Raw genomic sequence first — 14446 nt, forward strand, 5'->3', positions numbered from 1 at the left:
AGCATTTTATGTTAACTTTCCTGCATTTGAGGCAGTATTTGGAAATATTACTTTTACTAAAGTAACTGAGTTATAGTTATGCGTTTGAGAAATTTATTCAGTTACAATTATCATTATTTTAAAACGTAGTAATTAAATTACTCCTAACGTAATTTTCTTCTGGATAAGGTATGACGTGCATAACATGCCTCTTACGTGAATAGCAACAGGTCTGTTCTTTTGTTACATGGATGCAACCTTCAAAACGTTACATTAATTTAACTTCATATACACAGTCCGACCATTAAGTATTGAGACTACGATTATCAATGAAAAGGAAACAAAATATTTGAACATTACCTGTTTATTACTACCAGGTTCAGGATACTGACAGTTCTCTTTCATAATCGTTCATGGCACCATGATTGTAAGAGCCAAATACAGTTTCTTATCACTTGGTAAAGTTAGTAGTTTCGTAGGACCGCAGCAAAAATGCTACGTTTCATCATTGCAATGCAAGAAATATTGATTCCTGCGAGCAGTTTTCAGAATGTCGTCCATGAAACTTTTTCACTCGTTGCTCCATAACGACACTCTTACACACCCTTCACGACATGGCGGCATTATTCCCAACATCCCCATCGCAAGTTCATGAGGTGTTGCCAGGTTGTGGATTATGGACCACATTACAGCATGAACACGTTACTTCACAGAAAGAACGCACAGGCGGGACAGCATTCTCATTACTTCATTGCCAGACTGTGTACTTTAAAATATAAAAATGTAGTGATAATAAGAACCACAGCAATTTATTCAAGCATGCACTCTCGGAAATAATACATACTGTACAAAATCTTCAAAACGAAAAATGCAAACTGCCAGGGTGATCTCGGATGTACAGTATAAGTACCCCAGCACACACAAGAAATGAATTCCACAAATGGCACAATTGCCAATGTCGCAGTAGTCCTCATTGGCCGAGGTTTTCCGTATGTGATGACTTTTCCTCTACTATTGACTATTGACTATCGACTATCGACTTTCGTTCCAATGGACATATAGGCTAGATGGATTTTCTTTCAATACTCAATCTGAGCTGCAGTGTATCATTTTTTTTTTTTACTCTTTTACGAGTACATTCGAATGCATAATTCTGCTTGTTCTATTTGATTCGTTATTTTTGTCGCACTGGCCAATTATGAAATTTTCAATTTGTGCTCCTAATTATCATGGAATCTTAACAGAACATTATCCATTGTCTAGTGCTATTACCTAAACTTATTCCAACACTACGTTTCGAGAGAGTACCTCTTCTCTCGTCTTCAGGTGAAGAAAAATATTTTTTCCTGTTGTGAAGGGTCTGTTGTAGGTCGATTTCACTCTCTCTTAACATGGTGTTAAAATAAGTACAGGTAAAAGCACTACACAAACATGTATAAAGTCCAATTAACATTGCATGATATTGATACTAAAGAACCATTTTGACCAACATTCAGAGAATTATTGTACCACTAATGGTTCCTTAAGACACAGACAGTTGTTACCACTTCGTTCCTGAAATTGACGTCTTCAATTTTTAAATGATCAAACTGTAATTTTGAACCTAAAGACGTCATGGCTGCCACATTCACCACTACCATTGCAATAATCTATGCTGTGGCATTTTTTGGTCCTTAGGCCGGCCATAATGTGTCCAACAATCTTTCACTTTTGTGGTAAGCAGTACAAGCAGTGTTTAGTCCATAGCATTCAGCATCCTGTTCTCATCCATTGCAATTAGTATATGTAACTATAAAACCGTAAACATCTTATTTTGGTGTAATGTACCTGCACCCATATGGTGTGACTAGTGTAAATAGACAACGTGTTGTTGCAATAAAAAGAAAACAATACATAGTCAACCACATGGAAGGCTGGTCATACTGAGCATATTCCTCTTTTTTCACTCAACAGATTCAGGGTTCGATTCACAGGGAGGGCAAATTGAAGAACAAACCAAATAATTCACTTATAACAATTGCAGAGGCCCTCTTTCCACACTGTAACTCCCAGATACTCATTCATACAACGTTTCGTATTCAAGTTAAACAACATCTCTAGCCAAATAGATAAGTTATTTTCATCAGCTCTTATTAGTCTTTTATCACCAACCTACAAAAAAAAATGTACATAAGGAATGATATTGTAAAACAGAACTCTGTTCATTTTGGTGCTGTTTTGTCTTGTTTTTAACACTAGGCTACTCTTGTTTCTTTCTGGTTTAAAGTGGCTCCTGCTATACTGGAAATTTCAATAAATAAATGAAAAGATCATAAAGAGAGCAAACAATTGATAATATCCAACTAAGATTGGATGTTAAAAGACAAAGGAATGGTCGTTATATGATGTACTTCTGTTTCTTATTTCGAAATACACACACTGATAAGAGCAAATATGCTAAGGAATTGAATTATCGATGAAAAGAAAAATCTTTTGAAAGAAGTTAACTATAAATATTAGTGAAACGATTATATTACGAATATGCTCTCCTCATGGAACTTCCTTATGAAAGAAAATAATATTTATTGTATTAAAATATTACGTAAGTATCATTATAATGTTAAGAAGATGAATAAGAAAGAAGTAAAAGGTATAAAGTGACTTCGTCTGGCTGCCAAGAAAACTCATTTTTTAGCTGTTTTATTCTGTAACTTTGGTCAGTATCTTAGATATTGCCTACATGGCCTGAGAACAAGACACAAAATCATATTTTTTTCTTTATTTGCGGAACACAATACATTTCACATGAAATATTTGATATTTACAAAGAAAAACGTCTTGTCAACAGCTTCAAAATAATAATTTGAATTTCAAGAACAAGAAGAATACACTCCCATTTTGACTTGGATTTGGTGTCTTCTGCAATTTGCGAGATGTTATTTACAGCTGCACCACTGAGAGTAGAAACTTGTTATTTTGTCTGTCACATATTTCACTATTTTCAAAACACGACTTTTAGAAAAAAACCTTCCAAGAAGTCTCAGGTAACCAAATGATAAAGATGAAAATGGTAACCGGTTAAGTCTTTCAATTAATTCAGTTCATTGCTACCAAAAACATTCTTGATGACTTTTGGAATGCGTTCACACCAATTTTCCCATGCAGAAGACGGATTAAGAGCAGCAGAATGCTCAAGCCGATTGCTCTTGGTCGCCGGGCTCCTGCGATTTCATCACATCAGGCAGCTCAGGAGGGGTGGAGTATGGCGTGAGTTTCAATTCTTCAAATTCACCATTATCCAACCTGATTGCAAGTCCGACGGTGGCTGGGGACTGTGCCTTCGCAACGTTGGAGGTGAAGCCGTAGTCCTGGAGCGTCTTCTCATTCTCCATTGCGTCTGCGTCCTTAAAAAGCTGCTGGTTTTGCGGGGACACTTTGAGAACTCCTTCTATCATCTTCTTCAGCTCATAGACCGAAGTTGTTTCTTTTGCATCTGTGAAGATGGTCGTGTTTTGCCTTCTAATCATGAGGAACACATCCATTGCAATGATATGTGAGTTCTCTGTAATGGCGACTTTATCACAATCTGTTGCTAGGCTTTGGAATTCATTTTCTTGCAATGTAACGATCGAGTATAACAATCAGCTCAAAACTGTTAAACAATACTCCAACATTGATGATGGAATCACTTGAGTTTTTGGACTTATAAACATTGTTTTAAGTTTCTATATATCTACGTTTCAGAGACTGGTTACGTCTCCATACTCAGGGTAGTACACTTGTATCAAACTTGTCATTAGGGAATAGTCCCCGAACACAGGATGTGTTTGGGGTAAGTGTCGATATGATACAACATGTGGTGTGATGTAAACCCAGTGCGTGGGATGATTATTATCTTTGCGGTGGCTCAGGCTAAACCATGTCAGAGAAGGTGTCATATCCAGCCCTGCTTTGGCCAGTCAGAATACAAACTAGGAGCTGTGGGTGATGTCCCAACTGGGGAAGCCTCAATTCAGGAACTATGACGAAAGTTCCCAGTTCAGGAACTGTTATTTTCAAGTGGAATATTTGAAGTGCAATGTTTCCAACTCAGAACCTCAAGAGGTATAAGGGGGAGAGGTAAGGACCGGTTTTTGAGAGGTTCTTATCGTTACTCACGTTACCCTGAAATACAGTGTATATCCATTTGCAGAAAAAGTACTGTGCTTCACGAAAAGTTTCTTCTTTCCTCGAATATATTTTGAGTATATTGCAGATCTTTTGCTTATAGGTTAGGTTAGCAGTTAAACATAATGCCAACTATTTCAAACGCCAATTCATCCTCTCCTGAGGCAATTAGTAGGGCGTCCTGTGCTGGGAAGACATTTTCCTGAAATATCCAACTGGTATGGACAAGTTCCTGAAATGGCACTGTTTTCATTGGAATTTCCATAGTTCTTGAGTTGGTAAATCCTGAATCGGGAATAAATCGAACAATGTAGCAAACGACTGGGAAAACCATTCAAGGACCGACAACACATGCTGTGTTCGGGAACTACTGACTAATGTCTAGTTAGATACAAGCACACTACCTCGAGGGCGAAGCCAGAACCAGTCTGCGAAACGCAGGTATATAGAAACTTGAAACTGGTTAAAAGTATAACAATCAACTCATTACTCCTACAACACTGCTTCACTTGATTTTCTGCCCAAGAACTAATCATCAGGCATAATAGAAACTGCATTGTAGACTACGTAACAATCTGAAGCATACAGGAATACTGGGGTCTTCGCTTGTGGAGGTTGCCTTGCGAAAAAAGCCTCCGAATTCGGAGGAAAATATTCATCACAGAAGTGTCAATCTGTATACAAGACAGGGACTGGCCCGCTAACAGGGCTGTCAGTTGCTCTTCACAGGGAACAGACGAAGCGTGACAGGAGGAGGTCAGGGGGAGAAGGGGCCTCAGATGGAATGGAGGCAAATCCGAAACAAGGCCAGACGAACTTGAGGTGCGTTCGCAGTGTGTGTGTGTGTGTGTTTGTGCCCACGTTTTCTAGAGGATTTGACGTGACCGTGAGGTGATGCAGAAGAGAACCGTGCAAACTGCTCTCCCACGCGCGACCCCACATGCTCTGCCATGTTGGATGCAGTGGGGGGTGGTGGGGAATGGTTCGTAAATGAAATGCAAGATCAGAAGGAACGTACTTCTTCGGTCCAGTCCATTTCTATAAAGCGTGCTCCGAAATGCATTACTGAGGAGTTAGCATATGGAGTTGCGCAGGAACGGAGAGGTACAGGGGTACATCGTACCGCCTCAAATCTCCTGAATCCTTTGATCCGAATTGAACCCCTTGTGCCCCACCCCCTCTCTAATAATTTGTAATCTCGTTTCTAGTAAATGTAAAAAAAGAGAGTTTTTTATGTCTACATTATGTCCCCATTCAAAAGAATCTTAGAATTGAAAATTATCTCTAATAATTTTCATTTTACATATCGTGGTTAAAAATAAAGGGAAATTTGCACAGAGATTGGAAATTACTACTTCAGATTGGCAACACTACGAAATTTCATGCAGTCAGATTTGTTTTGTGCTTAGAAGTACGGTTTCCTGATCAATTGTCAGTAAACTTAAATGTGGATATAATGGAGAAGAAACAGTGCAACAACTAGGTGTAATATTTGTCTGAATAGATCAAAATTCTGCGAGGTTGTGTGCTGTGTTATCAGTGGGAAATGTAATTTTCTTCACAAAGACAGCATAAAATAAAATCCTTCAAAAAACCCTACTATTCCTAATCAGGGGCCAAGATGAACCTAGGCTCTGCACGATGTTGTATTTATGTCAGCAGTCAATGAAATTACATTAGTGCAAAAGGTTATCCATGCCCTCTACAGTACCAATGATTTAGTAAAGAACACACTGGCCACAAACGAGATTGCCTTTCTCCCCCTCAACTCAGATTCTAGCCTCACAATTACAATGTGGAATGTATTCAACGATCTCAGTCAACTGGAGATCAATTTACCCCCCCCCCCCACTCCCGCCCTTCCTGAAAAAATCGGTGAAGTCTAATTATAAAATTATTGTTGTTATTAACATATTATTATTATTAGTTATAGGATGGATCACATAAATGATACATCATAAACAATAAATAAAATACGATCTCCCGTTGTAAAATCTTATTGATGATATCTCGGTATGATTTACATAGTATTTCTCGTCCTTTCTGATCAACCTTTGATGTTAGGGTCCCGTATTCGATACCCGGTGGAGGCACATGTGGTTTGGATCCCACTTTAAACTGCAGGTCCAGTCCCGATTAGCCTTACTGTGCATAAAGTGGATTTAAAACACCAAATCAGTCAAAATCAATCAGAAGTATCTAGCAGAAGAACCAATCTTGAAGGCAGCTTTATTCTTCATCAACTGCGTTCATAAATCTCCCCGAAAACCTCATCCCACATATCAGATACACAACTGTAGATTTTTTTTAGTCTGTGTCAAAACGAAGGAACTTTAAATTCTTGTTGCAATCTCGTAAAGAAACTTCATGCTTATTCACTGCTTTACAAATAACGGAACACACACAACATGTCTCTCAAATCTAGACTTGGTTTTCAAGACAACTTCTAGACTTTTAAAAAACGGGACATATAGTGGCTTTTTAATAAAATGAACGGGATGACCAAGACGACCGGGACACGCCTCTGAAACGGGACTGTCCCGGTCAAAACGGGACGTATGGATGAACGTAGAGGCTCTCGGAATCAGTTACAAGCTTGAAGAGTCGAATATGTCCTTTGACTCTTCTGCTTTTGGAAACAATGCTACGTCATGTCCGAAACTAGATTCCGTCAATTCCTTGGACATATATACTTCCCGCAAAGAAATCTTATGAAAGTTTGTAACATCTCCTTGAAGTCACCATAGGTGCACTCTTAATAGGTATGCAACTAGAGTATACGAAATATTGTTGTTTAATTGTCGGGTATTACAATTTTAAGACTTTTTGATTTTTTTCTTTTTACAGTTATTGGAGAAAAATTATCAAATCTAATGATCTTTTGTTATGAAAACTTTGTCTACGAAAATTCACTTCCTTCGTCAATTTTGAATTCTAAAAGTGTTATCTCATGTTATCTTAAATGAGATACGAGCGAAATATTGTTCGTAGCTGGCAAAATTGTGTGGAAAGATTCAGGTTAAAACTGGTTGATGCTGAACGTAAATGCGTTGGTTATCATCTTGTCACATCGGGCATCGAACCCCTTGATCCCAAGGCAATGGCGTTACCACTGCTCCATCGGTGAAGGGGAAGAAAGGGGAATAAATATAAAAGATGTTCCCAAAACTCCATGAAAAAGGCAAACTCAATTGACAACTTAGAAAGGCCCATACTAGAAATGTATTCCAGTGTCTGAGGCACGAGAACAGACGTGCCTCATTAAGTCAGACACACCTGGCAGAGCCTTATGTCACAGGTGTTTTCATCGAGTGCGAAAAAGAGGAATAATTAGAGGTTTCCGATTCGATGAATGATGACTTTGTGAGCGACTCATGTCTTGGTCGGCCAAGAGCATTCATTGAAGCCCTCGCCGACTCGCAAAGGCTAGGTGGGGCGTGTGTGGGGGGAGGGGGGATGCCACACCCTATCTTACTTACAGCAAATGCAACTTGACAAAAGAGCGGAGGAAATTATATCGTTTACCTTCAAATTCTATTGTTCTTCCACCCCTGTCAAGCTTGCCTTGGTTGAGAATGGCAGGCGTAGCTCATCGGCGGGCGGGTCATTCAGAAACATATGGAAAGATCGCTCTTGATGACAGGAAACAATAACAATGAAAAAATCTTCAGTCAGTCTGTTCTCAGTCCAATTCACTTCTTTTTTTTTTTTCTTCTTGCGCCTAAATCTTTCCACGACCCCCGTTGTCTACGCCCTGGTATCAGGACGCTCGAAAACAATCAACTCCAGCACTCATTGACATTGCCTGGTCTGTTTCTCAGGGCAATTGTTTCTCACCGTTTCATTCTCACGCACTTTCCCTCTTTTCTTTTCTGTTTTATATAAACAAAAGCATACGCATATCAACGAGACATCAAAGAACATTTGGCAATACATGCTGCCAGGCACGTATACATTTCTGGGGGGAGGGATACCAAGTGTCTCAATGATAATAATGTAAATATATTTATTAAATATGGAAATTAATATTATATTGTGATTATTGCATGCAAAAGTAAAACTATGCCAAAAGAATAGAAATATAATAGTACGCATTCATTATCTAGCTTACGTGTAGTTAATATCGCCAAAATTTGTATAAAAACAACTGCCCTGGCAAAGAAATTAATGTCAAACAGATAAAGAATTGATTATTTATTGAATATCAAAGAAAGGAGTTAGATTCAATTAACGAAAAGTAAAGCTCCTGAATAATATTTTATGTATATTATCATTAGTAGTGTGCATAAATGTTTGGAACTCTTCTTTCAAGCCGTATGATCCGAATTTCTCGCCTTTTAATGTAAGCAAAATGTTACAAAATGGCAACTAATGACGATTGATTCATGGATATAACGAAATAATTTCTAAACCAAACAATTATAGTTACTACTTTTTTTAATATTTTCTTCAAAATACAACGAAGAATAATTGCAGCGAATCACATTCATTTCACAAAATTGTTTGAAGAGTTGTTTGTTGTGCATAAACTACAAACTATCTGCAACGCAATAATACAGGCTTTCACTCTGTGGACATATTTTCCTTTCTTGACAATGGTCATTATCCCCAGAAATATGGAAAACCTGCGAAAGACATAAATGTAATTAAATATTTTAAAATTTACACATATAAATTTGTATTCTACAGGGTGGCCAGAAAGTCCTTTTACACCTCCACTTATTTCATCCCTACATTCATAATATAATGTTGTGCTTCCGTTCATGGACCCACACACTTGTAACTAAGCACTCCTCCAAAGTGAAGTCACTGGTATCTGCCATTGTTGTTCACCAAACACAGAAAGGCGCGACAATGAACTGGTCAACGCACAGGCAACAATGAACTGGTCAATGCACAGACTTTATTCTCCCTCCGAGGGCAGTCACGTGGCAGGCACGTGGCAATTCACGTGAGGAGCACTGTTGCCATATCAATGATCAGGATGGGAGGTAAACATCTTAAATATCTTACATTGTTACACGCATTTAGTTCGGGTGTAAAGGAACTTTCTGGCCACACTGTATTCACTTATCATTTATTCAACGAATGTTATCATGAAATGTAAATAATGCTAAGATGGAATAGCTCAGGCACAAAATACGAGATTCTGTTGATCTCAGTTAATTTTAAGACGAAAGGACAAGACATTATATTCTCCCTTACGTGAAGTTAAATTTAATTCATTTTTAACAATAGGAACTATCTATTATGACGGAAATAGCAAGGCAGTATTCTAAAAGTTCCATGCAATTCGTCAGCTTAAATCTAAAGTAAGTTTATTTTCTTTATAGTATAAATTCAGGAAATTCAAATATTACCCCACATGAAGTTGGCTGTCTTCATGTCCTCTCCTCTTTCTTGAAGAGGCTCTGGTACACTCTGGGGGTATGGCATGGGCATGGGAATAGCCACCGCTAAGCAAACAAACAGTGCGAGGAATACCATCATCTACAGGGAACGAATAAAAATATGTTATTTATAAGCATTCGGTCAATATTTCAATATTTATATGCAGTGTGCTCAAGTACTTGAATTATCAGCACCAATATTTACATGATTAGTCTGTCAGAGAATACATAATAAACAATATATCAATGATTGGTGAGATTATGTAATGAATGATGAGATTATAAAGCACAATAAATAAAATCCAATTTCTGATATAGAACTACATTAAAATTAAGATTCGTTATTTACAATGGCAAATAGCACACACACTCCCAAACACGCACACACAGGTAAAGCATTCCTCTGAACATTGAAACGTACCGTAGAGGCTCATAGGGGTGTGGAGCTATGATCTCCGCATATTCACGATCTCGACCATTGTACAGGTGGTCTGATAAGCACTACGCTCAGGTCGAAATTACCCCTCCCCTAGGTACCCATATTAGTAGAGGCTGGGTGAGTCCCAGAATCACCCTATGCATGGGGTACGGTCTGAAAATTTTCCATCTGAGATCACCTACCACTGGAATAGAACCCGGATTTACCGCAAGTCAAACCCCTATCGAATGGACTACGGTTGTGTGTATGTATCTATCTATATTTATCTATCTATCTATCTATCTATCTATCTATCTATCTATCTATATATATATATATATATATATATACACACACACACACACACACACACACACACACACACACACACACACACACAGGGTGTTGCTATACAACACAAACAAACTTTCAAAGCTTGTAGAGGTCATCAAGAGTTTATTTCTTTTTAAGTAACTGTAGCTCCTTTCCTATCGAAATACATTTTCTCAGTTGTATGTATGCCCTAAAATATCGAATATGGATTGTGAAGACTTCTAGATATAACACATAAAACCCTTATCTAATCTAAAAATTTAAAACCGGACGTACAACATGAAGCATTGATGGTGATATATAAATGCATGAATTAATTTAGCAAGGGGTTCTCAAAGTATTAGATTGGCGTACCACTAAAAAAAATCATACTTTCGCCTCACCATCAAGTACCGTTACGGGGTTTAAATGCTGACAATTAAAATTACACCGTTATATTGCCAAATATGAGTTAATATAATTACTAAAACTGTACTTACATTACTTTCATTTATTGACAATAAAATAAGAAATAACTATAGTTATGTATTAATAATAGGATACAGGAGATTTGGCAATAGTTTCTGCATTTTGCTACGTAGCTCGCGTACCATTGTTTGAGAAACCAGGAAATGAACCCTTTATATTTGTGCAGACTACTTAGAAGTAGTACTTGGTTTGATTAATACCCTCTTTAAGTTGTGCAATAATTTATGCAATAGAAATGAAACAAAATCATAGCATTTACCTTCGAAAACATGATTGCTTGATGAGAGTCTTCCTTTACCGTTGTGGGTTCAACTAATATTCGTTTTAAGCACTCGGTACTTTTATATCTCAGTATATAGAGCTTGAGGCCATAATGTGTAACATTGTTTTCACTTATGATTCATGTCGTTCCTCTACCTGCAGTGAAATGTCCAAAATGGGAAAGTTAAGCAAAATCCAAGCCAAGCGTTTTATAGATTTTCATGAGTTTGTTGTTCATGGACATTGATTAACCTTGCAGGAAATTGTAACAAGATTTTCAGGCAACTGTGCTGCGACTTTGATCATATTCTGCTTGTCTATGGTTTACCAATGAGATGTGAAATGAAAAATATACTACATTATCAAGGATGTGCGCTAGTAATGCTTAATGAGAAGTGGAAGATGAATTAATCATAAGTTTACTATTGTGCCAAAATTGTCTTACAAAATGTTTACTTTTGATCTATTATTTAGGCAGCACATACTGTGAAATGTGTATTGCAATTATTATATTATTAGCAGATAAATGAATGTAATTTTAATAAAAAATAATTTTTTCATAGTTTAGGGATAGAGTTGTTCAAGGCTGTTTTGCTTAGTAAATCGTTGATTTTACTGTTCAGTAAACTGTGGAAGAGTACTCGTGGTGTGAATATACAGTTCTTGAACCGCAAACATGAAGGTCGAAAACTGATATAAATTATCGCAACAACACGAAAAGTTACAGTTTCCTTTCATAATTTCAAAAGGTATCACTTACAACGAAGCTATGTATGCCAAAGTAAGTATGAAGTTAGTAATGTGTAGCTGGGGAGTTGATTCATTATGAAAATTGTCAAATGTAAATATTGAAGACAACCCAGATTAGAAGTAGTTTAAGGATAAGAAAATTGTTATTTGAGTCGTTCCTTTAAAGTAACCTTTAACAAGTTACAAATTAAAATTCTCGTAAATTAATAGTTTGCATTGTATTTTATTCATGTCACGTCACTTTTCAATCTCTTTAGTGTAAATCGTGATAATGAGAATGGATATTAATTAGACGAAAGTGATGAGTGAATTTACACAAATGAACATCCTCTCTCTATCTCCACAGGATGTACACAATAATACTTGTGCTTCCTAAGTCCACATTATTAACTCTAAGTCAAATATCTGAATTGTGTGGCAAGTTTGAAATAAAATGCAATGTAATGTATTTGGCAGAGAATTATCTGAATCCTTTACAGACGTTGGTTGTAGTTTGTATGATAACAGTCAGTATCAGTGAATGTTTCTTGATTAGAAAATTCAAGTCACATTTTTCCCCACAATCATGGAAATCAATCTGCGTAAGTTTTATTATTTATATACCTACTTAAAAATTCTTGTTCAAAGTAGTACAAAATACTTCTTTTATAACTTCAAATGCAGATATGAGAAAGTAGTAGTTATACGAGAAGTAAGAAAGCGTGGGGAAATGTTTTCTACGATGGTTGTAATTTTATTCTCGATATAAACTTTCTTCGTTTATGTGGAATATTCAAATTTGAGGTTTACAAAATATTTAAGAACCATTGATATATTTCAATTCATATGAATGTTAAGAAATGTTGCCAAACATCGACCACACTTAATATAAGATTTTTCCGATTTTTATGATACATATTCGACACATGTGTGCTTCTTTCCTTCCAGGTCATTACATTCCTCGCATTGCTCGTTTGTGTAGCCGTGGCTGTTCCCATACCAATGCCATATTCTGAGGGAGAGCCAGTACCTCTTCAAGAAAAAGGAGAGGACATGAAAACTGCTAATTTCATGTGGGGTGAGTTTCTACATTGTGACACAACCTAAGAATGTTTTCATGTTAGCAACCCTTTAAGATAAATAACTGAAATATTCATGACATCATGATTTATGTCATAGCCTAACGTATGAAAATCATAAAACCATGAACTCAATTACTGTGGTAAAATGATTATTTTTGTAACCCAAGAATTACTTTACAATTATTTTGTTTCTGTTCCAACTATCCAAATGTTATGAGATGAGACCCTACTTGGAATAAGTCAATTTTTTTCACATTCTTCAGTAAATAACTCTAATATATTTAAGTATATGTTGCCGTTTTTATCTTTCACTGGTTTAACTATGATGAAGAATATGAATGCTGAAATAGATGCAATGAAACAGTAATATGCTGGCCGCAACTAGAATCCTGAATACTTGATGATGAGATCGTGAGTCAAGTACTCCACATACTATTCCACCGAGGTTGTGATTACTTCAGCGTTTTTACACACACACACACATAGAGAGAGAGAGAGAGAGGTATATATATATATATATATATATATATATATATATATATATATACATATATATACGTGTGTGTGTGTATGTGTGTATACACACATACATACATACAGATGTACAATGTATGGTCTAATTCCTTATTTCTTGTAGGATTTCCTCCTTTCTTCTGGGGTTAAAGTGTCTTCATCCACCAGACCAGCTCGAAGCCTATAGAAGTGAAGAGCCAACAGCAAATAATCGAAATTGTTCGAATTATATAAAGAAAAACCACTAATAACATACACATAATTATTCAGTTGCAAATGTCGCACATTTCTGTCGCTTTATGTAAATATATCACATAAATTGCAACATCATCTACTGAAATTGTTTGTAAAAACACTGATTAGAATAAATTTCTGTAGCTACATGCAGTTTGGTTGTTTATTAATAAGCTAAGCAAGTGACACTTTTCTTGTGAGCAATATTGTTATTCTTACAAGTGACAAATATTCCTTACCTTACCTCCACTCCAGTCCAGCATAAATGAAAGTGTTATTTCTAGCAAATAAACATATGAGATAAACATTCTAAACGACCCGTATTACCCGCCTATTTTGAAAGTAAATATATATTTTTTTTATTTATTAAAACTTCAAATCAATGCTTCTAAAGGAAACCATTCATGCAAAATCCCAGGGGGTATACTTTATGAAAAGAATATATAAAAATGCTACCTATCTGACAGGAAATATTTTTTTTGTGGAATGGATAAGGGCAAATTCTGGTATTGTTAAAATTTATTTCAAGAGAAACGTGTATCAGGATAATTACTCAAGTAATCTAGCAGTAAAAAAAAAGAAATCATGATTATTCAAAAAATTTCTACAAGCAGCCTAAATGTGCAATGCCCTTTACAGATTGAAGTTTTCATGTTAAATTATTTTTTTCTATCTGAATGAGCATATAAATAGGTAATTGCTATTATTATGCAATCATATTGGTGTTTTCTGCCACACTTTGACAAGCGTTCATTTTAGGGGCTTGAGCCGATACCGATGCGGATTCTGATGTTAATTTTGTATGTTTTAAAGCAAAGCTCTTGGGGTCATTCCACGTCAAATCATCCAAGCCATGTCACCCACCATCTCCGATTTTGATGAAATTCGGTATA

The 14446-nt window shown here is 36.4% G+C and overlaps 1 pseudogene; it reads right to left on the reverse strand.

Annotated features, from left to right (window-relative positions):
• Positions 1–2746: 2746 nt before the first annotated feature.
• LOC146003608 (elongin-B pseudogene) lies at positions 2747–3543 on the reverse strand (annotated as a pseudogene).
• Positions 3544–14446: the final 10903 nt, after the last annotated feature.

Source organism: Lepisma saccharinum, chromosome 20, assembly GCF_977018435.1.
Source record: "Lepisma saccharinum chromosome 20, izLepSacc3.1, whole genome shotgun sequence".
Taxonomy (NCBI): Eukaryota; Metazoa; Arthropoda; class Insecta; order Zygentoma; family Lepismatidae; genus Lepisma; species Lepisma saccharinum.